Source organism: Centroberyx affinis, unplaced genomic scaffold (assembly GCF_046629955.1).
Source record: "Centroberyx affinis isolate AG114_WGS23_722 - 3 ecotype Tasmania unplaced genomic scaffold, CSIRO-AGI_Caff_v1 ptg005110l_1, whole genome shotgun sequence".
Lineage (NCBI taxonomy): Eukaryota > Metazoa > Chordata > Actinopteri > Beryciformes > Berycidae > Centroberyx > Centroberyx affinis.
In genome coordinates, this window is record NW_027282530.1 from 6465 (window position 1) to 33455 (window position 26991).

A 26991-nucleotide genomic window follows, 5' to 3' on the forward strand; every position below is an offset into this window, starting at 1 on the left:
TCATGACATGCACAAATAAACTGCATAGTCTGTAGCACATGGACATTTTAAACCTTCAGTCCAGGTTTTGTGGTATAAAAAAAATATATATATAAAAAATTACTTCCTTTCCTGTTTTCTGCCCCGCCCCTTTCAAATTTAACCAAAACAATTACAGCCATGATTGTGCTCGTATCACGTTGTTCGTCAGCCACATGTCTATCTCTATTGCAATTACAAAATGGCATGCTTCAGGCTCTGCTATTGGGAAACCTGTTGGAAGGAAGAGACGATGCATGCAGCTGTTGCTCCCCCAGTGTGTTTGGATGGAGCTGTGAGAACTGCTGTGTCCAACGTGTCTCCAGGATGTTGATGTCCGTCTCCTGTATTCCTGATGATTTTCACTGTCTATTTGGCAAGAGGTTGAGCAAGATTTGAGGTTGCACAAGATTTAATCAAGATACCCATATTGGAAGAGTGCTTTGAAAACGCACCCCTACAGTACATCCCTCAAATTAGAGGCTGCAGAAGGATCGCACATAACTGTCCTGCCACCTTTGGATGGATATTGGGATTTGGGCCCAGTTGCAGCATTTTAAGCTGCTACACCAGATCTGTTCTCTTTCTAGTTTTGCTTATTTTTTCCATATACAAGTCAAGTTGTACAGTGAGGAACTTATGTCACTTTTTTTAAGTGTAGGCAAACTGTTGCCAAAGGCATCTCAGCAGCTATCCATGGAAAACCTCATCTCCAACATTTATTTCAGTGACATTGGTTTATGTATCCTCTATTTTGTTTACTGACATGGAGATACATGACTATACTATGCAAACTCTTGGCATTTGTATACCTTTATATGGCTCAATTACACAACTGACCGCTGTGTAATAGAAGCCATGCATATCTTCAAAGTTACGGCTCCGATACAACTCTGTTTCAGAGTTTCCAGTGAGCAGCTGCGTTGAGGTTAATGGCTGCGTATCTGATCTGATCCTTCTGACACAAACGGACAGAATAGAAACATGTCTGGTGTAGCTGAGCCATTACAAGTTTAGTAAAGAATAGTGCTTCTTCCTTTACCATGATGCAGCAGCGAGAATGATGGGAAATTAGGCAGAGATGAAAAGAGTTGTACATTATTATTTATTTATTAATAAATTACATTTATTCATTGAAATATTGCAATGCAGTTTGAAACAAACATGCCCATGCCACATAGCTTGAGACTGCAAGACATTGCAGACACTTTACAAACTAGATGGCACTCAGTAGAGCGTATACCTCCACCAACACTATGCAGACATACGTATGCCAGTTCCACGTCGGATTTTGCTGCCCTTCTACCACTGGAGTCTTGGAAAAATTAGCAGGGCGGTTATGTCTAAACAGGAAATGAGCTCTCCAGTTCCCCCATGTTGTTTGACTGGATAATGGAGGGTTTGCCTCTTCTTCTGTCTGCTGATAGGCCACAAAGTTTCATGGTGTTACATGAATCAGTTTGGAAGTTATATGTGTTTTTATGAGAAGCCACGCCCCCCTTTGGCCAATCAGTGTGACAATTTTATCAGTTCTTTCTTGCCCCATGACCAGACTTTCCACAAAGTTTCATGCAAATCCGTTCCTAACTTTCGGAGTTATCCTGCTAACAGACAGACAGACAGAACAGGGTGAAAACATAACCCCACATCTGAATACCAGTGGGCCATTTTATATTGAGGCTGAGAAATGAAATGCCTCCCCAGCTCACTAGACCACTTTATGTCCTTAACAGACAGGAGGCATTAGTTACTTAAATATTCTCTAGACTAGGCCTAGTCAAGCTTGGCTGTTGTGGCTAATGAGCATGCCTGTTATTATGGCAGCATACAGGACACTCGCTAATGTTGTTGCAGGTTTAACATGAAAAGATTTATCTTTATTGGTCGTACACAAGCTGACTGTCTACTGCTCTCTATCTCTAAAAGAGAAAGAATGAGTATGATGCTATCCATGGTGGTAAAATGTAACTGAATAGCAGGCACTGTATTTCTCTCTCTCTCTCTCTCCCTCTCTCCCTCACTCTCTCTCCCCCTCTCATGTTTGTTAATCCGCCTGCAGGTTATAGACCTATTAGGCTGCAGGTGTGTTAACAAAGCTGCCGTCAGGGAACACACTTCCAGTAAAATGATATTCCTGAATTTCAAGAGAATTTTAACAGAATTAAGTACATTCAAGTATTAAGTTTGTAACATGAGTGTCTTCACACATTTATTGTTACTGGGAGCACTGAAAATGTCTTTCCTTGATCTGGGGGTGACACTGAATCAGTAGCAGGAGAAAAATCAGAAGATGTGTAGATTTGATGTTGATGCTACTGATGAAATATGGATTAGTTAATATGAATGTGTTATTACAAAGCTGAGTATGTGTATGTGTATGTCAACACTGAATTAACAGATTCCTCTGAAATTGTTAACGGGGTAGCTGATCACTCTCTCATGTGGCCAAGGTCAGCTGAGAGTAAAACAGCAGAATGGTTCAGAAGAGATCATTACATTACCTAGACTCTGCTGCCCCCTGCTGGTACTGACTCTCCAATGCACTTGAAAATGGCTTGATGCTTATTGACTTATTGTAGGGAAGTTGTTTGTGAGTGCAGAAATAGTTTCCCTAATATAGGAAGGTGAATAACAAGAAAACTTTAAGAAATATGCCAGGCGGGAAGCTACTAAGCTTGTGAGACATTTGACAGTAGAAAATAGATTAGATTAGATTATTAACGCTAAAGCTCAAACCCGTTAAACTCTTTCTTTTAACATACCTACCAATAATAATCGTTGCATTTAAGACTCTGGCGCCATATGTTACTGGAAATTAATTATCTCCGCCAAGTTTATCACACAAGCCAACTCTGCAAGTCCCAGGAAACACAAGCCAGCTCCCTGTTGTTCCTGATGTTGCTCCCTCATGCTCCCTCCCCTTCCCTTCCCCGGCTCCACCTCTGTAGGGTGTCTCTGGTCATCGTACGATCTTCCCAAATTTCCCGTTCCAAGACTTCCTCCACAGCCTCTATATGCGCTGCGAGGGCGAAACGGGAACCAATGGGGGAGGCGTAAAACCGCAGTCCCTCAAGAGATGGTCCTGATGATCGAGCAGCCGGACAGACCTCTGACCCCGCTGTCCACACCAGAACAGGCTTTAAAGAACGCCAAGCGGGTCAGGAAGGACTCCCGGGGAATACAGTCGACGTAAGTCTGGAAACGACGAGGGGCCCGCGGTGCGCTTGGCAACTTTTGTGGAGGCAATGTAGGCCTTCGGCTGCATAAAAGAAACTTGGAAACTTTCTATTCGCTGATTTTGCATGCATAAATACATCGTTGAGCCATTTGGAAAGTGCTGTCCTATAGTTGTCTTGGCCGCTGCCTGCCTTGCCATGAAATTAAAGGGTCGTAGCGTCTTTATCATAGAGACATAACACTTTATATTATTATATTGGGGAGTGTGACGCGTGGCACCGGTTAAGTCTAGATTCTGGTAATGATTCAGGTTCAGGATCCTTTCTCAAATTTGCTATTTGCTTTGCAGTGATGTCACTGCTGAGCTGTAATGCGTCATTAGCCCCCTTTCCACTGAAGGCCAAAAGCCCAAGAACTTTGGCCCAGGAACTCCAGCCTGGAACTTAAGCACTGGGCTAAACTTGTTAAAGTGTTTCCACTGAGCAACCTGGTCCCTGCGTAACCATGACAACTAACTTACACAACTGCTTGTCATCAGACATGGCAGATAACTGCTGCTGTCAAACGTACCGTATAATTGTTAACATTAGTTTTAATTACTTTGTGTGAAGTTTTAAAGGCGTTAAAGTAAAGAACAACTGCCTTGCCTGCGTAAGAAAAGGATTTTTTTTCCCTTTGACATCAGTCCTTTACTACTGTGTGTCAAACTTGGAAAGAGAGTGATAGTAATTGGGGTATTTTCTAGACAGCTAAATAAGGTCAATGTTGGTTTTAATATACGGTATCAGGCTAAAAAGTTGTTTCCAACTCGTAACAGTCTTATTTTTCTATGTGTAGCAAGATGTATTTTTTTTTTCTAAGATATCAGCTGAAAGTAATGCAGATTTAAGAATTAACATACCTAGTTTCTAACAGGTAGATGCTCATTAATGTAGGAACGGCTGCACTCAGTTACAGAAGTTACTAAGCAACACTCCCTATTTGAAAAAATATAGAATGTGATGATGTATAAGCATCAGGGCTAACAGCTTTGGCCCTGAGGATTTGGAAGGCCCAAGTAGTGGAGCTTGAGTTCCTGGACTAGCCCTGTTTTGGCCTCGGCCAACCCAGTGGAAAGGGGTCAGGGACTCTGGAAGCAAAGTTATTTTGCTCTTACAGTGAAATGTGTGATGTGTGTGTGTTTTTGTTTACTATGATGGAGCCCCCTCTGGTACAGCAAATGCATTGTGCACGATCTGACTAGTTTGACTTTCTCGATGTGAGTGTCAGAGAATCAGAGTATAATCGCTACATGTTTTATCTGTCTAGGTCTGAGGCGGAGAATGGATGTGAGAAAAGACAGCGGAGGAGTGCGAGGTCACCTGCAGACCTCCAGTTGTCTGTGGACACAGAGTCCGAGCTCTCAGAGAGCAGGAAGAAGCCCCCCCTCATGAGGTGAAGCACACAGTCCAGTATATAGTGCATTTTGTTCCGCTAAATATAAGATTTCTTACTTGAATAAAGGCTAAGTGGGCTGGTAATGCTTTGGATTTGTATCAGTTGAGTGTAACTTTCTGCTTCCCATCCAAAGTTGTGCTTTCTCAAAAAAAAGTTATCTTGATGGTAATATCTGTGGTTTAAATTGATTAAAATGATTATATATATTCTTTTCTGAGGTATAACAAAAACTAAAACTATTGTATGATAATATCAGGATTAATCCAGAGAATAGTTTCTTAACCCCTTGAATCAGCAACATCACAGTCCAACAGTGTTTCATGTCACAGGTGACAAAATGGAAAATCAAATCCATGGTCTAAATGGTCTAAATTGGATCATTGTTCACCTCTTGGACTACTGTCTGTGTGATCCTCTCAAGATGTTATCAACTTTATTTCTTCACTTTCCATATATAGTGTTATTATGCCACCTACATTATACCTGCATGACCTGGGACAAGTGCTGTTTACTCTGGTTGGTGTTGCTGTGTAAATAGAGTTACATAACCATGATAAGCTTGTGTTGTTTTGACAGTAAATGTTTGGGACGAGCCTATTTAGTTAATTAGCATACAAATCATGCTTGAGTGTTAACACTTGCTTTAGTTGTTGCTATTCTTAAGAAGTGCTAATTTTCCATTTCAACTTACTTCTCTTCAAGTGTTAGAATGATTTGCTACAGCATACTTAAAGATAAACATTGACCCTTTTTCAGATTTAAACCTGCAGAGCAGCTTTCCCCAATGCTGAGTCCAAGTGACTGTGAGAGGAAGTTTGAAAGAAAGAAATCCCAGTCCAGCCAGGTAGGGAATCATGCAGATCATAACAATCCTTATGCAAAACCTTATATTGCAATTTTTGTTTTCCAAAATTCTCCTTTCTCTTCATTTTAGTTATCAAAGACAAATGCCCAGTATCACAAGTTATTCAAGGAAATAAGCAAAGATGAGTTACTCAAACAAAGTAAGTACATTCATTATTCATATTCTCCTTTCAGCTGGAAGTGAGAAGCATGAACATTTTACATTGTTATGGGATGTTGTTGAATCAGTCTAAATCAGAAATATATTTCAACAGGTTACACTTGTGCTCTGCAGAAAGACATCTTGTACCAGGGCAAAATGTTTGTCTCTGATAACTGGATCTGTTTCCATTCCAAAGTCTTTGGCAGAGATACCAAGGTATGGCAGTTGTTTTTGGGTTCAGTGTCATTTCTTATTTTCTGACCGAATTGTCTGATATCATATGATGGTGTTTGACCGGTGGTAAAACAAAAAAGTGCATTTTTTTTGTTGCCAGATTGCAATCCCAGTGATCTCTGTGACACTTATCAAAAAGACAAAAACTGCAATTTTAGTGCCAAACGCCCTTGTGATTGCAACTACAAGTGAGCGGGTAAGACTGTGCTGGCCTTCATACAGTGACCTCAGTTTGTTTCTCCTTTGACATAAATAAGAAACTGAATCTAATTTACTGTTTTCTAGCATGTGTTTGTGTCGTTCCTTTCTCGAGACACCACCTACAAACTTCTGAAATCCATCTGCGTTCATCTGGATGTAAGTGCTGTCCCCTCTACAGGTTGTTTCTACAGTAACACTAATCAGCCCCTACATGATTGTATAGTTTTTCTGTGATTACTGCAATGAAAAGTGCTTGTTTGGTTGGCAGCTTTCTGAAACATTGAAAGTGATTTGTGATATTTTTAGCATTCATTTATTAGTGTGAGGATTGGTGAAAATGGAGTCACGAGAAAAAAGGTGCAAAGATCTGTCTGAAAATGATTTCTCCTTACATTTAAAAAAAAAAAAATGTAAATATGTGTAGGTAAAGCATGGAAAGTCTAATGTGAAGGTCAAATTTGCGATCATTCCTGCAAAACTTGGATTGTGTAAAGCTATTATTTAACTTTTTATTCACATGGGCCTATTGTTTTTTTCTGTTCTATGCACTAATCCCACACTGTCATTCCAGATGGACAATACTGGGAGCAGCCCCATCGCTTCCTTATGTGAGAATAGCTTCAGAGTGAGCTGCCCGTCGTCGCTTCCTCTGGTCAGTAAGGGGTCTGTGTGTGTGTGTGTGTTTGTAAAGGACGTGTTTAGTGTATGTGAGGGGATTTTTCCATTGTGTTGAAACCTGCCTGTAGAAATGCTCCGGACTTATGTATACAATCTTCCACTGTAGGACTTTTCTGCAGACTTCTCCGACCTAGACGGCGTTGTACACCAGAGGCGGCAGGGCATGATGGAGAGCAGCAGCTCTGGATCCCAGACTCCAGATTATGACAAAATGGCCGGTGCGTGCTCCATACTATATGACAGAGTTAGGAATAGTCGCACACTGTACCTAATCTACTGTGCATATTGTAGAGTTTTTGTCTTCACACCATATGTGCTTTGGGTGTCAGGTGTCAGAATGGCTCAGACAGTCTTCAGTGTGCCGATAATGAGTTGACTGAACAGAAGCCAAGTGAAATTGGAGTCATTAGGCAGTGCTTTCTGTTCTGGCCAAGACAGGTGGCACAGAGTTCTTCCCTTTGAAGTTTTGACTAATAATTCAGCTTATTGCTGATTTCAGCCCTTTGAAGTGCTATCTTTTTTTCATTTTACAGGCTAGTGTATAGCGCACGTCGAACTATGAGGATGTTTGTGATACCATCAATATTTACCTAAGATGCAGCCAGCAGTGGTCACAGGTTCTCTCTGTTTATTTGAGCAGACTTCCCCGGCCTCCCGGACACGTTCCTGAGCGCAGTGAAGACCGGAGAGGTTTCGGTCCATGCAGACATTCACCTCCAGACTCCCAGCCCAAAGCACGGAGCCGCCCTTCAGAACGGTAATACGGCAATAAGGATCCCTCCTAGGAGATAGAAGAAGACTTTGTTAGCTTTGTTAACTCTCAGGCACTCTTGGGTTTCAGTATTTCCCAGAGAGAAAACAGTGTCAATGGAGATGACTTGTAAATTAAGAGTAATTAATATATTAATCATAGGTCTGTTTGTTTGTATATTTTATGTTTTAGCTCATTTATCTATCTCCAAAACGTAATATGCAACTTTGTACAGTGACTGATATGAACCTAATGGATGCACTTAAATGTAACTTTGCTTTCTCTTGTAGGGCCAGCCAAGCCGGCCCAGGGGGTCGCACTCAAAGACAAATCCCTGCAGCCCGTGTCACTACACACCATCCTCCTGATCTATTTGTTCTTGTGAGTAACCTTTCATTACGTGCCATCCGAGAAACTACAGTAGTCTGACGAGACAATTCACAAATCTGCCTTCCGTCATTTGGGCATGTCGGGACAATGAAAGATGACAAACCCTTTGTTTTTGGGTTTGGCATTGGAATGTTTACCTGCCGCTGTGCCTGTGTGTCTCCGCAGGGTGAGCGTCCTCGTCTTGTCCTCCTGTTACATGGCTTTCAAGATTGTGGCTCTGGAGCAGCGCCTGAACTCCTTGGTTTCCATGGGGGAATACATGCGTAATGAGTAAGTGCTAGATCCTCATGTTATTTTGGAAAAAAACATATACATATATGAATGAAAATGAAGAGTTTCATTCCAAATACGTATCATGTGGGTGTTGTGTATAAATGTATTACAAGAAAACAGCAACATTCCATCCAGTATGATCACGTGTATTTTGAAATATTGAGCAGTTACGTTTTTTTCCCCCTCTAAAGTGTGTGGGTGTGTGTGTGTGTGTGTGTGTGTGTGTGTGTGTGTGTATACACATACACATATGGGCGAAATCATTTCATTGTCCAATATGTCAGAAGTACTAGTGATCACATCAGATTTAATGTTGCTGTTTTGTAAGATTAATTTAAGATTACTGCACAATCTTCCTGACAATCTCTTCATCAGAGTTGGTGTTACAGTTTTCAGATGGTGGATAAACTATGTCATGTTGGAATGAAACTCACATTTACCTTATAACTGTGGCTGAATTGTTTTACATGGTGCAGGCTGTGGATAATAATTCAATGTAAATCTTGTTCCAGAAATCTCGTGAACCACAGATCCCAGGATGATTTCAATGCTGAGATTTATGGAGAACTGTCCACCAACCTGTTCAAGCTAGAAAAGGTTTGGCCAGTTGTCCTGGACTGCACAGCTAATAAACCATGTGGCAACATTGCTGCTGAAGTAGCAACAGTTTATTCTGTTCAATAGCCCTTTTCCCCAGTGGCATTTCTTTCACTGCAAAATGACAAGGCAGTACAATGACCCTATATTTAGCTGTCAGAACATCAATGTGAATGCGTGGGTGTATCATTGTTTAAGTTTTGCCTTTTTCACAAACATGCAATTGTTTTTGAATATGGTTCGCTCAGCAGGTGCCTGCATATGTTTTCAGATGTGTTATATTTTCGTCATCCTAGATTCAAAGGAACCTCCGGAAGCTACTTGAAGAAACATAAAAGAAGCTAGCTGGATGGAAGCTGCGCCTTCTTTAAAAAACGCCGGTTCAACACTGCAGATCAGCTATCTGTTGCCAAATTGTGGACAGTTAGCTCATACAGAAAGCTTTCTTAAAATTGTGTGAACTATTCCTTAAATTGTGCAATAGGAGTTTCTTTCCCCTTTCCACTCAGGACTATTTTATCTCTCTTTTTTATCTGATGTTGTGCTAGAGTGTAAATTGAAGCATATTTCAAGTGCTAGTCTTAGTGAAGAGACATTTTAAGCTTATATGTAGTATTTATCTAAGGGTTTTTTGCATTTTACAGTAATGGGATTTTTCAGGTATTAGGTCCCATGGACTTAGTTGTTTCAATGTTTTCCAAACATTTCAAAAAAGGTCAACTTGTGCTGTTCACGTGTTCTTGTAGACATGAATTGCCAATAAATTATATTTATGTAAATCACTCAACTAGGAATGTCTGTACAATATCTTTCAATCACATTTAAGGGTAACACTTTAAACATAAAGAGCAAGTTATGATGACAGAAATGAAATGAAATCAACTCTTCTTAAGGAAAGTCATTACAATTGCCAGGACAATAGGCATAATATATTTCCTGCAAATATATTATTTATTTAGGTCTTAAGTTAAACAGTTTAATAATTAAACACTAGCTTATATAGGAACTGGAATCACACTGTTGAAATAATTAAAATGCTGAAATAATAAACAATAGCAAGTTACAAATGAATAATGGGATAAAATAACGTGAAAAGTAATTAAAAAAATGAAGGTCACCAACATGATATTAAGTCAAGACCTGTTTCAATAACCTTGGCTCAAACAACTATACCAGCATTCGGTTATTGAGCTGCTGTGTAAACCCACTTCAGAAGGGTGAGGTTGGTTATACTGCTTAGGGTAATGAGAAAGGCTACATAGGGAGTCTTCGGCTTTCATGGAACCCCCATGGGAATCCCATGTAAACTCATGGGACCCGCAATTAACATCTGTTAGAACCTCATAAGCACCCAAGGGAATCCCATTACTAATGGGGTCCCGATGGAACCACCATGATACCACCCACCCCACTAGGTCTACTAGTGCACATTTTCAAAATAATAACTTGGTGCTATATCAGGAAGTATCATTTATTTTCCTCACATGGGGCCATTATTGTGAAAGGTGTAACTGAGAATAGGGCCTATCTACCAGTGCAATGATGTTGCAATAAGAGCCTTTGGCAGTCAAGATTAGCCATGTATTTGTAGGATTTATGGTTTTCCATAGCTCCTGCACCACATCGCTAGCTTGCCTGGGAAGCTAAGCAGGTCTGGCTGTGGTTAGTCCTTGGATGGGAGACCGCCTGGTGCTGGAAGTGGTGTTGGAGGGACCAGTAGGTGCTCTTCCCTCTGGTCTCATGAATAATATCCCCAATGCCCCAGGGCAGAGACAGGGACTCTGTCCTGTGAGTGAGCACCGTCCTTCGGATGAGACGTTAAAACCGAGGTCCTGACTCTGTGGTCAATAAAGATCCCATCGGCACTCATCGCAAGAGTAGGGGTGTAACCCCGGTGCCCTGGCAAAATTCCCAAACAGGCCTTCCTTCCATCATGGCCACCTAATCATCCCTTGTTACCTAATTGGCTCTTTCAGTCCTCTACTCTCCACTGAGATAGCTGATGTGTGGTGAGCGTTCTGGCGCAAACTGGCTGCCGTGCATCACCCAGGTGGGTGCTACACATCGGTGGTGGATGAGTTGAGACCCCCCGCCCCCCATCATATGTGAAGCGCTTTGAGTACCTAGAAAAGCGCTATATAAATGTAATCAATTATTATTATTATTATTATTATTCTTTAACATGCAGTTGTTTACCTCTTAATCACATGAATTAATTATAAATTGAGAGTAACCACCCCCTCACAAGTCGTGAATGCAAGATAAAGAAATTTCTGAATGGTTAAGATAAATATTGAAATGACTTGATGAATTAAGGTCAAATGCTACATACACCTGTCAGTGTAGGAGCTTTTGCTAGTGCCTGTGAATATCCGGACTTCGAGGGACCAGGTGGTTTTTCTTTATGTGCTGACTGGCTAGATCTAATACCCTGATGGAATGTGGCTGTGAACCTCTGACATTGATTCTCTCTATTGACAGGATCTGTTGCACCATTTGTTCAGCATACCTTCCCTAGAGAGTTATACTTCTGTGATATGAATTCAGCTGGCTGCAGTTGATCTCAAGGGTTTTGTGCTTATATGTCTCAAGAGTTCACCAACCAGCTGCACACTACCCCACAGTGGGAAGATGCCCATGTAGCTTGTCAATGATTCCTGGTGCAGAAATACTTCTCTTGTGATCTGACATCACACGCTCCCTGGCCCCGCATGGGTTGAAAGGTATAAATAAAAGGTAACTTAGCCTTAGGTGTTCTCTGTTGTTGCCCACTTCTCACCACTGGTATATCCTGTTTTCAAGACACACCTATCCAAGGATCATTTTGAATTTATTCTCCAACTCTGTGTTCTGCACAGCGCACGCCCTAATGGAGCACCTCAAGGGCTTCTTCCAATTCTGCACAGTTAAGCAAGCAGGTAAAGGTGAATCTATGATCTTCAGTTTTTTTGTACAAATGCTTAGGACTCAGCCTTTCTCATGTGGGCAGAGCAGAGGTGCAGTGCAGCGACCTTTGGCATTTCTATTTCTGTATTTGGCAAAGAAATGAAACCACTGTCTCTGCAGGTAAGCTGTGATGTTCTTGCATTTGAAGGCTAGTAGCACGGTATGTATCAGAGCCCAGCTGTAGTCCATCTTTTCCTGGCCAACACTCCTCCTTGTTATGGTGGACGATTTGCCTATGGATTCAACAAGCCAGTAGAAAAGGGTCAACTCACTCATTTTCAGAGGCTTCTAGTCATATTCTTCTTCTAATAGGGCAGCCTTTATCTTATCATAATAAAAGTTACTGACACATTTGCTGATGGCTTTGGCAACTTTTGCTCTTTGGGGGTATTTGTCTGGTCTAAACTATACTGTAAACCCTTCATAGAAAACACTGCAGACAGCTTCGTAACCAATAAATGTGTGTCTTTTTACTATGCTTTGTCTCTACATTTGATATTTAAATGTCATTGTATAGTCAGTTCTTCTTCAACAATTCATAATTACCTGCGTTGTTTAATAGTGGCCTAAGGTTATTGTTACTGTGTTATTTCATTCAACTCTTTTTTTGTTATTTTAATTGAAAATAATCGGGTCCTGGTTTGGCTTTTCTGTCTCTTATTTATATGATTTCCCTCTTTCTTGTCCACTTGATTTTAATTTTCCTTTCTCCTCTCTCTTCCTTCTCCAGCACTTGTTTCTGAGACAATTGACTGTTTTCAATGTCATGTTTCCCCATTTCACGTTTCCACCTCTTCATCTTGCAAATCTGACAGTGACGCGTCTCTCTCTTCCTCTGTTCAGTCCTCGTCTTGACAAAGTGCCAGTGAGCTTTGTTCTACCTCCTCTTTCACTACATCTTTCCAGTATTGGCAGTGCAGTGTTAATTGTCTCTTGTTCTCTCTCCTTGTCTCCTTTTTTAATTTTTTTATTGCCGTTTGCTCCATTAAACTTATCATCCACAGACTGGTTCTTTACAGCTCTGTCTGGGCTCTTGTAACCTTTTAGCTCCTCTGCCTGTGGGAAGGTTTGTCATGACAGGTTGGACCTCTGTTTCTAGTCTTCCCTTGTCATCTCTTTGCACATCTGATCTTGAATATTTCACTTTCTTCCCCCTTTATCACCTTTTCATCTTCCAAACCTAAACATGGCCCGTTCACACTTTCTTCTCCTCATCTCCATTGCGACTGTACATGTCTTGGTCCTAACTAACATAAACAATGAAAAATAAAAATGAATAATGAATAAAAACACATAAAAGTAAATAAAAGGTAAGAAAATGCTCATTATATACAGTTCTGTACAGTGTATATGTCAAATAAATAATGGTCTTACTTTCCCTGCATGTTCTACACTATTACTGTTTTCTCCAAGGGTTTGAATTAGTCTGTTGTTTGGAAAGCTGTGGAAGTCTGGGATGTATTTGGGGAAGAATTCCTCTCTAATTTCTTTGTATTTTGGGCAGTGAATGAGAAAGTGATTTTCTGTCTCAACTTCTCCTGTTCCACACAGGGCACAGTTTCAATAGCCAATTTGTGATCACTGAGTATATTTTGCTAAACATTGTCTTTGGATTTTTTTTTTTTTTTTTTTCATTTGGGGGCCAATACAAATTCTCTGTCACTGGTACTCAAGTCAAGTCAACTTTCAAGTAATTTTTCCATAGCAAGTAATCTCAAATCATCAAATCCTCATCATAAAATTATGATGTGAACCAAACTTCAGTGCCAATGTTAGTCGTCCTCTCTGCAGCAAACTAAAGTGTCACCCTTTAATATTCTAGTCATTCCAATATGTTAATATGCATGAATCTAGGCTTCATATCTTTGTTTGTAGAACTCATTAATTCATAATGCTTTATTATCCACTCTCGTTTTGGCATTGACCAAAAAACTGAAACTGATTATGAAAATAACTTATAAAATAACCAAAATTCGCATCTAATTTGAGTTCAGGAAGTAGGAGATTACAGTTGGAATTGTTTCATGCACACTTGGTTTTATTACGTTTTACTGAGCTTTTTGCGCACAGACAAAGTTGCAAACGTTTGAAATAATATTGTTTTCAATTTATTACAGGGCCAAACAAAAGAGCCCATAGTGCTCAATGTGCTTTTTTTTTTTTCATATTCTCTTTTCACCTCTCATTTTTCATGCATTACATTATAGTTGCATGCATTTATGATTTACTATGGATGTTTTTTTTTCCTTGATCAGTTATTATGCTTTCACTATAACGTCTGATCATCACCACCCAGCACTTGTGTTTTGAACCAATGGTTTGCTCGGCTCCACATTCGCCTGCCTATCAACCCATGTTCAACCCATCGCATGACGTAACACTCAGTCTGAAAGTGCAATGGCGATATTGGACAATAACAGCCATCGCTTTTGGGTACCACATCTATATTATGTGGCTAACGTTAAAGAAAACACATACAGTCGGCTGCAAAACCAGATATAATATCGGTACGTTTCACGAGCGTGAATCTGCGGCGAGGAGGAGGATTTTACAGCCTCGGCGAGCGATGACAGTTTAGACAAAACGCTGGTAAGTTTAAAGTCAAGTAATTGCGATAGCAGTTGCTACCCTTTTCAATAAATTGTCTCTTGTAGCTGGTAAGCTTGTGCGTCTGATTTCAAAGGGGCGTGGCGGCGTGCTGGGTACCACTTCTGACTAAAGGATGCTGATAGCTTAGCAACAGCGGCAAGGAAAAGGAAGGGAAAAAGAGACAATGGTTTGCGATTTGACAGCACCGTTCGTGTCACCGGGTAGGCTGTGCGAGCTTTGTTTGCAGAGAAAGGGAGCTAGCCGGCGATCGTCAGTTTGTGCCAAGTCAACGACAAGGAACCATGAATGCAGACTCGAAATGTAAACAAAGGGATGTGGGCCCTTCAGTTGGCCTGTGATGCACTGCCATTGAAACGTGGGGAACCATTGCTGAATGTGATGGGATTATAAGAAGAGGATAAGATTTTTTCACACGTCACATTCATATTTTAAGGCTGACAGGTGTTTTTTGTTGTTTTTTTTTGTTTTTTTTTTTAGAGCTGACCAATAATGTCAGCAGGATATTGTCAGTCCAGCAAAAGAGCCACTATATAGGCGACTACAGTTTACAGTTGGTTTGATGTATTTCCTTTGTATTTATTTCTCCAGAACTAACTGTTGCATCCAAAAGGCCGAACGCTGGCAATTTACTGAACAATTTTTTCATCTGAGATCAAGCCTGAAAATGCATGTCTTGACTCGGATGTTGCCCCTTTCCCAGGTCTGACGTGTGAACAGACACTATGGCCACACAGGAGCCCTCCCCTCCCTCATCGATGGAGAGCAACAAGCCCGGCTTCCCCAAGAAGATCTTGGCCAACAAGCTGGAGGACAAGCACCTGTGTAACTGCTGTCATAACATACTCCGAAGACCATTTCAAGCCCAGTGTGGACATCGCTTCTGTTCCTATTGCTTCAACAGGACTGTGAGGTGAGACATCAACTGGACAATACTGTGCCTTATAATACCTCCAGAGACTGCTATGCATATGTCTAGGCTATATGATGTTTACATATTTGGGATTTTTATTAACATATTAATGTTGTCACATTGCAGTAATGGACCTCAGAAATGCAATGCTTGCATTAAAGAGGATATTTTTGAGGAGCCTACATCAATTTTGAAACAAGGATGCGTGAGTATCAGTATATTTATAATGTATAAAAAGCCTTCTCCATACACACCGTTTCTCATAAAGTATGTTGTGTGATGAAAGTTAGTCAAAGTGAATCCACACCATTTGCACCATGTGTGTGCAAATACTAGAGATGGGCAGTATTTCCACTAAATTAAATATATATTTAATGACTTTTCTAGTTTTTTGTAAAATTACTTCTTCTGTGGGCAGTATTTCTGTATTTTAAATTTAATTTATGACAGTTTTTTAGAATGCATTTTAGAGTTCTGAAACTCATAAAGTTGCATTTCCCAGACATACTGTATCTTCCCATGTGGTATTTGGGTAGCTCAGTGATGGTATATTGATTTGATATATTATTGCTGTGACTATCCGATGACAACAATATTCACCTGATCACCAATAGGCCTACAATACGCCTGCATCATAAGGTTTCAGAAAAATATGGGCCTGGTCATTAACTAATGGGAATATTTACAAAGAATTTGTATTTGTTATTCCTGAGTATTGCTAATTGTCTCAATGAGATTTCTCTTCTGATTGCTGAATAGAGCTGACTACTAAGGAAAGACCATGTGACAGCATTGAAAGACAGCTAACAGGAGGGAACAGACCTCACTGTAACCAGCTCAGCATTGGTTAGCTAGGGATAGGCATAGAGGAATAATACCTGTTAAGTCTGTGAGAACGCATGGAAGCATGGAAGATAACTAATTGGCAGATAAGACCATAGACTTTGGTATACATTACTACATGTATGAAAAGCACATCACAGGAAGCTGATAATGTGCCCAAAATGAAAATTCAGTCCTTATCTAGTCACCCCCAAGTCAGTTGAAACTCCAGTAAAGTTAGGCTCACCAAACACACAGTGAGTTAGCCCCTGTGGTTCCATCTCACCCTTCTCCCAAACTATTGAAATTAACGGGGCCATCTTTTACAGCTCTGAAAACAACATAAAACGTCCATCAAATTTCTCCAAACAGCTGTACAGCTTGCAGTGTTTTGTACCCGAACGATTGCACTATGAGACCAAAAGTCCAATATTTACCTCACTACTTCCTGTATTTTCTTCAACAACATTCTGGTGGAAGACTGTATTTGCTACTGTAGTGTGCATGCACAACTAGGTGCACAGCTGTTGTTCTAGAACAAAGAAATGTTGTTGAGAAAAATATTGGAATTTTCAGATTTTCTGACCCACAGTTAATTTGTTTGGCTGCAAAACACTTAGATTACGCTGCACAAGCTGTTTGGAGAAATTTGCGATGGAACTATGGGGGCTAACTTGCTGTGTGTTTGGTGGCCCTGAGTAGATAATGACTGGATTGAAAAGGCCATACAATCTCAAAGAGGAAATTCAAACTACATCTGAGAAGCGCTTAGGAAGATGGTACAATGCAAGCTTTGAGGGCATAGAGAGTTCAGTGTCAACAGGGAAGCTACAGTTAAACTTAAGCTTAAGTCTGCTGCTTGGGTTGACGCTCCACCTGAGAGATACCCAAGATGATGATGGAGAAGTTAAAGAAGGTGATAAGCTCAGATGTTGGGAAATGGTTTAGTGTTCCACAGTATGGCACTGCATGGAAGGGAGTCCTTGAGATACATAGCCTAATTGATGAATTCAAAGATATAAAAATATGACGAATTGACACTAATGGAAGCTAAACAGACAGTTGCAAGAGATGTAGTGGCTACTTCAACTTAGCAGGACTCCTTAAACGCACAATCAGGACTTAGATGTGGGGCTATTGTAGGGCAAGTGCAGCAGGGTCATGCAGACCTTGGACTTATAATATTCAAGTTCAATTCAATGAATCGTGACCCTTGTTCTTCAAAACCTCTGCCCTGCCCCCATGTGGGGTGCAATCACATGTCAAAACACAACTTGCTCTTTACAGTAACCTGCTGCTTCCTGGGCTGCACCTAGCTAGCATAGTTTCCCCTTGCCCTGAGCTAGCAGTTTTTTGCTACGGTAGACTGGAGTGGCTTTTGTACACTACTAAAACAGACATGAGAATAGTTGCATCCAAACACACACATCACTTAGGGCAGGCGAGCTGTAAAGTCGGAGGTTTTACAAAGTGAGTTGTGGGTGTGACAATTACTCAAAAGGGTTTAAATTATGTTTTTTTTAATTGGCAGGCAATTGCCGTATTTTAGCTGTTTTGGCTCAAATATTGTATCTGAGTACAGCTGGCTAACCAGAGTAGTCAGCAAAGGGGCAGGACCGTTGGTGCTCATGTACTCGTGCAAGCCAGGGTAGAGTGCCATGATTGTGGTCAGGGCTTACGTCAGGCCACATGCATAGCAGCTTCAGAAGCAGATGGAAAGAGCAGCCAGTCAATGGTTGAAAAGAGAAGATACATCTCCCTTTTGCCATTGACACATGGCACGTTTGTTCTAGTATGCTCTTTTCTTGAAGTATAAATAATCCGTTATACTGTATGTCTCTTTTCAGCTTTTATTTGTTTCCTAAACACTTCTCATTATAGAGTCTCAGGAATATTTGTCACTTATATTGTCAGGGCACTATGGCTCTGAACCTTGCACTCCTCAATATTGGATGCTTGTACTATAATTCTTGTAGAAATTAAACCATTGCACTCATTGAAAGTCACGCTGAATAAGAGTCAGTAATATTGCTAAATAATACTAAAAAAGCGGTGGGGTATGGGGTTTGGGCGATTGGACTTGGAAAAGGAAGGGTCAATTTAGTTAGACGTGCTTATAATGTTATGTTTTTGATGAAGCATAAATATTGTCAATTTTCGGGCACCACTATCTTGGGGCTTGATGATACAGAACCAAGGTAAAGGTCCACTTAGGCTCTGCTAAAAGACCTATTTCAACATTGCACATTTAATTAATCTGAAAGAATGAATTCTTTTCACTCTTCACTTCACTTTTCATTCTTTTCAGAAGTTAAGGAATGTTCACATTATCGCGCAAGAAAGGTTTTGCGTGCGCCTCGGTCATTGTGTTGAATGGAGGCAAGATTATTGCAGGCTAGAGTCCCGTGCTAATGTAAGTCGAAAGTTTAAACTGAAAGGCACAGTGACTGAATTCTGAATGTATCAGAAACTATGTTTATGGTACATAGTAATAACACATTCTTGGTGACCCAAAACAAATTATTGTGTTCCACTTGTTCCACATTTGTAAAACAATCCAACACTCATATGTTACACTGGATGCATTTCTCCACTGAGTCCTTGACAGAAAGCTCAATTAAAGTCTGTTACTTAGTAATTTTTGAGAGTTTTGCACAGAGTGGGAAATATTCCTTTGTTCTTCTGTGTGCACAGGCAAGGCACATTCACACCAGGCCACTCTCTGGTCAGGTGAGACCACATGGGACAGGCATCTGGACCCCTGGGGAGCACAGGGCTGTGACCAGACCATGCTGTTTAGGTCCATTTGATCACAGATCTTTTGACTAGTGCATAGAGTGGAGATCCTGTGGGAAACTGTTTTGACTTCATTAAAATGCAGATTAGTTTCTTTGGAACATTTGCTTTGTTGAAGCCCATGATGAGTTTTCCTGGTGAGGCTGATGGGGCTGTTGGTGTGTCAGGGAGTCACCCAGGTGACTTTTGCACTTGGGTGACTCCCTCCTATAGACTAATACATCAGGCAACACTGATGGGAATTCCTTGCAGATTTTTTTGCCAATTTAAATTACCAATTAAAATTGCTGATTTAAATTACCTTGATATTTGGTAATAGCTAGCTTTAGCTAATGCTAAAGCCATAACATCAACCAACTCTGTCTAAAACATTCGTATTTTGCCCTGTTAGCAAGTACAACCTCAAATTATTTCCCTCCTGCCACTGCAAACCATTACCTTGTGCTGTCCCCCCCCCCACCAAACTAATTTATCAAATGTATTAACCCAGGCATATTAAATAGAAATGGCAGATAGAAAACACCATCACAATATCGGCACAGCCCCCACAAAATCAAAAGCTGGTCAATGTAAAGAAAATGATCTAAATTGATCTCTAATGTGGATCATGTCATGTCTGTAATTTGGCCATGACCAGTAGAGCACTAGCATTCCATACCACTTGCCTGTGTTAGGAACAATATTTGTAAACAGTAACTTGATAACACGTCTTCTGCTGACCTACAAACTTTAATGATAGGTAACGTTATTACCTTGTGGTATTTAAGTAACGTTAGTGGAATTAGGTAATTTGACCGATAACCATGTCGCAATGCTTCAGTGCACTGAATTGAACACACGCCGTCGGCCTGTACAGGATCTGTGCTTGTTTTCTTGGCTGCGAGGACTTATACTACTAGTTAAAATGTAAAAATACTCCTTTCTTGCACATTTAAAACACACATTACAATTTAAGTCAAGAAAAAATATTATCACGATGTATTCCCAATAGGAAGCTGTAACTATGCATTCAGACTGCGACCAACATGACCAACAACTCACTGGAAGTATTTCATATATGTATTTCATATAGTGCTGAGTGAGGGAAAGTCGGCCGATGTGTGGATGGTCAACAAGTTTGTCAGCTGAGAAAAGTTGCCTGTTACGCTGAAGCCCCACCAAATGCGATCCGCCTAACTCCAATTCTGCATTCATTAATTTTCGATGAAATGAGCAGTTCGCTGTGCAGTGCATGCTGGGATAGCTTGCGGCACGAACCAAGCACGTGATGCAGAGAAGGGGTGGGACAAGAGCGGAATTCAGAACTTTATGCCATGTGAGAACGAATCCATTTGGCCAGACACAACCTAGTCTCTTCAAATTTCATGAAATGAGCATGAAGTCTGAAATGCAGACTGCGTGTATTGGACACAAATTATGTGACAAGGTTCCACCTCCATGAATTGGATTATGTGACAATAGCACAAATTGAACATGCCACTCCATGTCCTGGTTATTTGAAGTTTTTATCGCTATCTGAACTCTTTGAATGTCAAAATATTTGGTTTGGACAAAGTGGATTAATTCCCACTTGCTACCACTAGTTGACACGCCCAGAAGTGACCAATTTGAGGGGTGGCAACGGCTCTATAAGAATCATCAATCATCAATCTTCAGTCATTGCCTACAGTCGGGCTTCGGGGTTAATAAACAGGAGTGATAGATAGAAAGATAGATAGAAAGATAGATAGATATAGAAAGAGAGAGAGAGATGGGCCAGCTTGTCCAAAGATTGCCCAATCACAAGTCACAACGCAGGCTGAAAATAATCCTAAAGAAATCCATGTGACTGTTTTGATGTGCCAGAGAGTCCATGTAGAAAGTGAAGATGGACAATATTAAGTTACTCACTTTAGTTTATCGCTTAAGTGAAAAAATACAGGGAGCTATTTGACCGTCAGCACTGTTTCTTCAAAGACAACATTAAAAAAGAAAAGGCGTGGGATGTTGTTGCTGCGACTGTTGGAGTACAATGTCAGCACAGCCTATTTTAACGGGTCATTTCACCTCTGTGTTGTGCATTTTACTCAGGAAGGGCTGCTGGACCGTGTAGAAATATGCTCCTGGTCTGAACAGCCCCGCTGCGATTCGCGTGCAGAATTCCCGCTATGTGTCTGGTCCGCTTCTCTGAACAAGGGCTAAGTGGATCAGCAATATACAGTATGTGATGGCGACTGATTGAGAGAAGGATGTACACTTTGACCCAACCCTAGTTGGGACTCCACAAGTAACTTAAAGAGAGGAACCTTAATTTATTATACAACATGATAGCATACCTAACAGAAGTAAATAATCATGTACCATCCACAACTCCTGGTCTAATTAAGTAGTCACACCAAAGTCTCGTATGCTGATACAACGTATTTTTTGAATTGCTACGTGGGCTGTTTCAAATCAGTGGGATCCGCTCTCCTTTAAGTCTATGACTGTTGGTGCAATGCAGTTCCTGAACTGCTCAGCAGCAGGGTCTGCTGTCCCTGTAGCCTTTAATTGTTGGTAAGTTGCACTGCTGAGCCGGCTGAGCTGAGCTGAGCTGAACTGCCGGCTGTTTCAAGTCAGTGGGTCAGCTGTCTAGCTTAAAGATGCACTAGGTGTGATTTTTTATGTAATTTGTATACCTGCAGGTATTCCTGGGTAAGCATTCATATAGAGGCCCAATGCAAATATCAAAATTGTGACTACAGAGGACATCAGTCTACACTATCATAAATTTACAGGACCGTCAGACAAGCAACACCTTTCACCAGCCACCTAATCTAAATGTTACAGGGTTGAGTGTGTGAGTGCAGGTACTGTATGTCACCGGGGTTATCAAGAGGGCTCCTCCCATCACAGATGTTTCTTTGAATTAGGCCCAGAACACCTCCAGAAGGCTCAACGTTATTGAGCATTGGTCATAAATTGAGATATTTTTGTGTGTAAGCGTAAGCCTAAGTATAGATGCCTTAGTGTGGTCAAATTGGATATAGAGTGCAGCGGCTCTGGGACACCAGAATATTGCCTTCTGGAAGTGTTGTGGGCCTAAATCAACAAAACATTTGTAATGGACGGTGTTCAGCTCTCACCAGCCTCCTTCACGGTTTTTCAAATCATTCTATGTAAAGCAGGCTATGTAGGCTAGTGGAGATTATATGAATGTCTCAGTAGCCTAGACATCACTGATACCAACTTTTCAATTTGTCACTTTTTTATGTCTTGTACTGTCACTGTTGAATTCATTGGGAACAATGAATGCCTTGTTTTCAAATTTGTACTGCTGTCATCTCACACCACAGGAGCCCATCCAGATTTCTGTAGATTCAAGTCATACAAATCAAACGTAAGTCAAAAATAATTGTGGCTCTCATGAGTCTGCAGCATGATTGGGAGGCATGAGATTGAGCCCTTAACCCTCTTACACCAAGATTAACTGCGGACTGTCCCCATGTTTTTTTGGCTCAGACTTATGTAGTGCATCACCAGCATCAATCAGACTATGCATAAATGCATGTAAACTGGAAATTCTATGAAACGTGAGAATATTGTCATTTTCAGAATATGGGCAATGATGATGATAAACATACTCTAGTCAATGGGCCTCAAAGGTCAGGAGACAAAGGATGCTGGTCCAGGGCTAATCTATTCTCTGCATCTGATCGAAGGACTTACCTTTATCCAAACATGATATCATGGGTTGTTGGTGGTTTAGATTCAGGTGTGAAGAATCAAACAAGCATCATTATATCCAATAAATAGAGATGCAGAATGACACTTTACTTAGAAACACACATACTTTTCAGTATAGTCAACTGCGTTTTTAATCTGGTGGAAATTAACAGGTGGTAGGATTTTTTTTGCTCCTCATGAATGTTCAAATCCCTCTGCTTCAAACAGAAAATATATATATTTCAATCATGTACATTTTTACCACCAATATTTTGTAATAGATTTAGATACATTTGTTGTATTGTAGTATTTATAACTTGCCCATTGCTAATGAATACACAAACTTTTCCCAACATAAATAATGCATAAGGCACAACAGGATTGACTTGATACAGACACAGTGTGATAGCAAATACCTTTCTTTTATTTTGCTTTTTTGCAGGCATTTCCTGATAACGCAGCTCGAAGGGAAGTTGAAAACCTATCTGCTGTTTGTATCAATGAAAATTGCACTTGGAAAGGCAGTATTAAAGAGTACGAGGTGAGGTAACTTTTGATTTAGTTTAATAATTTTTACAATTAAAGCAACAGCATCTTTTACACAATGGTATAGAATCAAGATGTATTTTTTTCTTTTAAGATTTTTTGTTTAACTGGTAATTTGTTGTTTTTATTATCCTATCTCCATCGTTGGCAGCACACAATGTTAAGATGTACTAGCAATCTAAAAATGTGGTATTTTGCCTGGTGTCTATGAAGGCATTTTTGTGCATATTGCAAGCTTAGCCCCGCCTTACTGATCTAGTTAGACACTTCAGGCTCAGTCACACCACTGAGGTTGCCATGCTGTAAAGGCTGCCATAACCACTCAACTTAATCTCTACTTCTGCAGCTGAACCATGAGGGGAAATGTGAGTTCATGATCATCCCCTGCCCCTCCTGTAAAGAACGAATCCGCTTCAATGAACAAGAACGCCATAACGAGCGAGAGTGCCCAGAGAGAACACTCAACTGCAAGTACTGCAAGGAGCCATTTCACTTCAAAAATATCAAGGTTAGAAATAATTTATTAAAACTGAAGATGCAAGGCTTTTGGCCTGTGCTGCAGCTTACAGCAATGCTTTGTGTGTCAATAAAAGCAGTGCAAAGAAACATTTCCATGTTTTTGTAGGCACATGATGAGATCTGTCCCAAGTACCCAATGATCTGTGAAGGCTGTGCCAAGAAGAAAATACCCAGAGAAAAGGTAAATCTCTATTGACTAAACAAGGCAGAAAATATATTTTTATCGGAAACTTTTTGCTAATAATTGAAAGTATGGAAAATAGGGCATAGTCCCACATAGCTACAGTATGATAATGCAATAATTTAAGATGGTATATTTTTAAGATAGTCTTAAGGGTAATATTTGATAGTGTTTTTTGTGTCTTCCCTAGTATGTGGACCATATTAAGTTCTGCAGCAAATTCAGAACTCCATGTCGATTTCATGTTGTGGGATGTGATATGTCTGTAAGTAGCCTTATTGTTTCCTCAAATATTTAGAACCAGATAAGTCCTACGCTTATTTCACTGCTGTTCCCATCTCATTCTTTTCCTCATGTCTTGTGTCTTTGTGAAGGTGGAGAAGGAAAAGATTCATGACCATGAGCGTGCCTGTGCCTATGAGCACCTCAACCTGCTGCTGCACTACATCATGGGCATGAAAGTGAGCATGGAGGGCCTGCAGCCCCAGGGACTGGAATTAGCTGGACACAAACTGGTGGAACTCCACCAGTCCCTCAGGGAGCTCGAGGCCAGAGTCTCCCAGCTCAGCACCACCTCCTCTGGGCCTCCCGTGCAGGGGGCCACCTCCTCCTCATCCTCCAGCTCCGGTCCCCCCGGTCCACCTGCTTCGGCTCCCCTCCCCCCTCCTCCCACTCTGGCTCCCACTCTCTCCGTTTCTACCTCCTTCACACCGCTGCCCAGCTCAGTCGGTGCAGCTTTGGAGCTCCAGCTGCACAGTGAGAAGACCAAGGTGGCTGAGTTGGGCCGCAGGTGCACAGACCTTGAAGTGAAGGCCGGCACCTTTGAGAATGTGGTGTGTGTCCTGAATAGAGAGGTGGAGAGGTTTGCTACCACCATGGAAGCCAGCAACCGCCAGCACAGACTGGACCAGGATAAGATTGAGGCTCTGAGTAATAAGGTAGGACCTGAGTGAACTGCTGAACTGTAACAAAGTGTAAAACTGAATTAGCTGCAGCTGGCGTAGCTGGAAAATGTATTGTGTACTATAATATTGAATGGACATCAAAAATGTGTGAGATTGTGCAAGTGCAGTATTTGTTACATTTCCAGGTGCGACAGCTGGAGAGGACAGTGGGGCTGAAGGACCTGACGGTTGCTGAGATGGAGGGCCGGCTGAGGGAAATGTCTGCCACTACCTTTGATGGTGTCTTTGTCTGGAGGATCTCGGATTTTACCAAGAAGAGGCAGGATGCCATCGCAGGTCGAGCCCCTGCCATGTTCTCACCAGGTAACCTCTCTCATGCATATTAAACCAATCTGTGTGTTTGCCATTATTTTTGACGCTTCATTATCTGCAGATAAGTCTAGCTGAATAAGAGGTGTGTCTGCTCTCCCTCAGCCTTCTACACCAGTAAATATGGCTATAAGATGTGTCTGCGGATCTATCTGAATGGAGATGGGACAGGGCGCGGCAGCCACTTGTCCCTGTTCTTTGTGGTGATGAGGGGACTGAGTGATGCTCTGCTCAAATGGCCTTTCAACCAGAAGGTAAAAGACCTGGAGACAACGTTGTGTCCAAGAAGCAGTTTCCATAGTGGATAAACACTGTTCCACCTGAAGACAGAAGCTCTCTTATTGCTTACCTTCCTCCCCACTGTCTTATTCCCAGGTGACTCTGATGCTGCTGGACCAGAGCAACAGGGAGCACATCATCGATGCCTTCCGGCCTGATGTCACTTCATCCTCCTTCCAGAGGCCCGTGAGTGAGATGAACATCGCCAGTGGCTGTCCGCTCTTCTGCCCACTCTCCAAGCTCGATGCCAAGAACTCGTACATCCGCGATGACACCATCTTCATCAAGGCGATTGTAGATCTCACAGGCCTCTAGGTGGTTAGGTGGCAGGGTTAGGCAGCTGGGCAGCACTGTGACCATTAAAGGCTCCATTTTGGCTCCATTTTGGTCCCTTTAGGGCTCTGTTCAGGCATCTTACCGCCTCCTGCAGCTGTAGGGAGACACACATGCTTGCAACTGTATGCTGCATGTGGCTGCAGTTTGCTCAGTCCAGAAGGCCCTGGCTTTGTCGGACCTGGTGGTCTCTGAGAGAGAACCTCTGTCATTGCTGTACATTTTGGGTGCAACAATTTCTAGATTTTTTTGACATCACAACACCATTCCCCCATTGATAAAATGTCACTTTAGCTCTGCACATAAGTTTTCAGTAAAGAGACACTTAAACAGACACCAGTGCAGCATGGTCAGTGCAATGATGAGTAGAACCAGAGATGTCAAATTGAACAGTAAAGGAGAAGTGAAAAGGGTGAATGGCATCTTTTTATCTTCTGCTTTAGAAGACTCGAGGTCTCAGAGAAGATGGATCATAGCTGTTAGAACACGATTGTAGATTACGATTAGTTAATGTGGTCATTTTCATGTCAGTGTAGAAAGCTGGCAAAATGCTTATAATAGAGTTAGAGCGTGGCTTGATGCAGAGTATTTGCTTTTTCTTGCCAATTTGATTGTGGATATTGTGAGCTTCTCAATGCCATTGTTGAGTAAATTTGCATAGACAAACGTGGAGTTATGTTATGAATAAGATTACAGGCATTTTTTGCCTTTTTGCGCAAAGTGCATGCAGCTAGAATTAATTGGCCTTTTAAGTGTAAAATTGCTCCTTATTTCCATTGAGCTTTATGAAGGTTCCTTGTTTGTTGTTGAACTTGTTAGTGAATTAGCCATCCGTGATGGTGGACATTGCCTGCATGTCTTTGGATCCAGGCATTTTACATGTAAAGTTAGTGTTGCATATGTGTTACTATTAGGGGTTGGCGGTTTTGATTGGTGGTTCGGTACATCTGTGGAAGATACAGTGGAGTTATCAGGGAGTCAGGGCAGCTTGCCAATCAAGCCTGAGGCATAAGACTTACATGTGTTTTTGTCTCTGACGAATACACACAGCTGGAGTTTTCCCCAGGATATGCTCAGTAGCTCACATCTCAACACATAGTACTGTGCCCCACCACAGATGGAGGTTAATACAGATTCCATGAAATGAAGGAATTGTTTGTTCCTTGTTTTCTGTCCATATACAGTGTATATGTGTTTCTGCTGCTCTAAGATAGAATACTGATGTGAATCAAATATATGTTGATGCAACTATATATCTGAGTTGAACATGTAGTTAAGGAGGTTGAGAGGCTGAAATAAGATTAAACGAAAACAAGAGATTGTAATACT

The 26991-nt window shown here is 41.2% G+C and overlaps 1 pseudogene; it reads left to right on the top strand.

The window, feature by feature from the left end:
- Window positions 1-3001: 3001 nt before the first annotated feature.
- Window positions 3002-25644, top strand: LOC139666753 (uncharacterized; annotated as a pseudogene).
- The last annotated feature ends 1347 nt before the right edge of the window (window positions 25645-26991 follow it).